Source organism: Sebastes fasciatus, chromosome 6 (genome assembly GCF_043250625.1).
Source record: "Sebastes fasciatus isolate fSebFas1 chromosome 6, fSebFas1.pri, whole genome shotgun sequence".
In the NCBI taxonomy this organism is placed as follows: domain Eukaryota; kingdom Metazoa; phylum Chordata; class Actinopteri; order Perciformes; family Sebastidae; genus Sebastes; species Sebastes fasciatus.
In genome coordinates, this window is record NC_133800.1 from 37756801 (window position 1) to 37759084 (window position 2284).

General features: G+C 47.9%; 1 long non-coding RNA gene across 1 annotated transcript in view; it reads right to left on the reverse strand.

Annotated features, from left to right (window-relative positions):
* LOC141770234 (uncharacterized) overlaps positions 1-1407 on the reverse strand; it is a 17258-nt gene extending 15851 nt beyond the window's left edge. Inside the window, exon 1 of the long non-coding RNA XR_012594472.1 lies at positions 1335-1407. This is a non-coding gene — a long non-coding RNA (uncharacterized LOC141770234). The remainder of the gene's footprint in view (positions 1-1334) is intronic.
* Positions 1408-2284: the final 877 nt, after the last annotated feature.

Consider the following 2284-nt stretch of genomic DNA (forward strand, 5'->3'; position numbering starts at 1 on the left):
GAGGAGAGGAGAGGAGAGGAGAGAGGAGAGGAGAGGAGAGGAGGGAAGAGGAGAGAGAAGAGGAGAGGAGGAGAGGAGGAAGAGGAGGAGAAGAGGAGGAAGAGGAGGAGAAGAGGAGAGGAGAGGAGGAAGAGGAGAGGAGAGGAGAGAGGAGAGGAGGAAGAGGAGAGGAGAGGAGGAAGATGAGAGGAGGAAGAGGAGAGGCGAGGAGAGGAGAGAGGAGAGAGGAGAGAGAGGAGAGGAGAGAGGAGAGAGAGGAGAGGAGAGGAGAAGAGGAGAGGAGAGGAGAGGAGGAAGAGGAGAGGAGGAAGAGGAGAGGAGAGGAGAGGAGAGGAGAGGAGAGGAGAGGAGGAAGAGGAGAGGAGGAAGAGGAGAGGCGAGGAGAGGAGAGAGGAGAGAGGAGAGAGAGGAGAGGAGAGAGGAGAGAGAGGAGAGGAGAGGAGAGAGGAGAGGAGAGGAGAGGAGGAAGAGGAGAGGAGGAAGAGGAGAGGAGAGGAGAGGAGAGGAGGAAGAGGAGAGGAGGAAGAGGAGAGGAGAGGAGAGTAGAGGAGAGGAGAGGAGAGGAGAGGAGAGGAGAGAGGAGAGGAGAGGAGAGGAGAGGAGAGGAGAGGAGAGGAGAGGAGAGGAGAGGAGAGGAGAGAGGAGGAGGAAGAGGAGAGGAGGAAGAGGAGAGGAGAGGAGAGGAGAGGAGAGGAGAGGAGAGGAGAGGAGGAAGAGGAGAGGAGGAAGAGGAGAGGAGAGGAGAGTAGAGGAGAGGAGAGGAGAGGAGAGGAGGAAGAGGAGAGGAGGAAGAGGAGAGAGAAGAGGAGAGGAGAGAGGAGAGGAGAGGAGAGGAGAGGAGAGAGGAGAGGAGAGGGAGAGAGGAGAGGAGAGGAGAGGAGAGGAGAGAGGAGGAGAGGAGAGGAGGAGAGGAGAGAGGAGAGGAGAGGAGAGAGGAGGTCTGATGTGATATATTATTATTGTTATTATTCAGTATATTGGTGATTATTGATCGGTGAGTGTTAAACTGTAAATCAACAGTTTGAACTGAAGCTGGAACCTCCAGAACCAGCTGACTGGTCCCGGGACCCACCGGACCCACCGGGACCCACCGGACCCACCGGGACCCACCGGACCCACCGGGACCCACCGGGACCCACCGGACCCAGTCAGCTGTTGGTTGTGTAATAGCCCCCCCCTCCTCCCCCCTGCTAGCTGCAGCTAGCAGCTAACCGAGCTAGCTGTTAGCTCCGTTAGCTCCGCTGCTATCTGTATTACCCAGAATCCCCGGTGTGTGTTCTGGTTCTGGTTCTGGTTCTGTGTGTGAACGTTTGACAACACTGTGGAAACATTACCGGCTCCGGTTCCGTTCAGCTCCGGTCCGGCTCGGTGTCTGAGTGACGCTCCGAGTCTGCGCCCTCCGGCGGCGGGATGACGTCATCACACAGCGACAGGCTGAATGTTGTTTACATGTTGTGAACATGTTGTTTACATGTTGTGAACATGTTGTTTACATGTTGTTTACATGTTGTTTACATGTTGTGAACATGTTGTGAACATGTTGTTTACATGTTGTTTACATGTTGTTTACATGTTGTGAACATGTTGTGAACATGTTGTTTACATGTTGTTTACATGTTGTGAACATGTTGTGAACATGTTGTTTACATGTTGTTTACATGTTGTTTACATGTTGTGAACATGTTGTGAACATGTTGTTTACATGTTGTTTACATGTTGTGAACATGTTGTGAACATGTTGTTTACATGTTGTTTACATGTTGTTTACATGTTGTGAACATGTTGTGAACATGTTGTTTACATGTTGTGAACATGTTGTGAACATGTTGTTTACATGTTGTTTACATGTTGTGAACATGTTGTGAACATGTTGTGAACATGTTTACATGTTGTGAACATGTTGTGAACATGTTGTTTACATGTTGTGAACATGTTGTGAACATGTTGTTTACATGTTGTTTACATGTTGTGAACATGTTGTGAACATGTTTACATGTTGTTTACATGTTGTGAACATGTTGTTTACATGTTGTGAACATGTTGTTTACATGTTGTGAACATGTTGTTTACATGTTGTTTACATGTTGTGAACATGTTGTTTACATGTTGTGAACATGTTGTTTACATGTTGTTTACATGTTGTGAACATGTTGTTTACATGTTGTGAACATGTTGTGAACATGTTGTTTACATGTTGTGAACATGTTGTTTACATGTTGTGAACATGTTGTTTACATGTTGTGAACATGTTGTTTACATGTTGTTTACATGTTGTGAACATGTT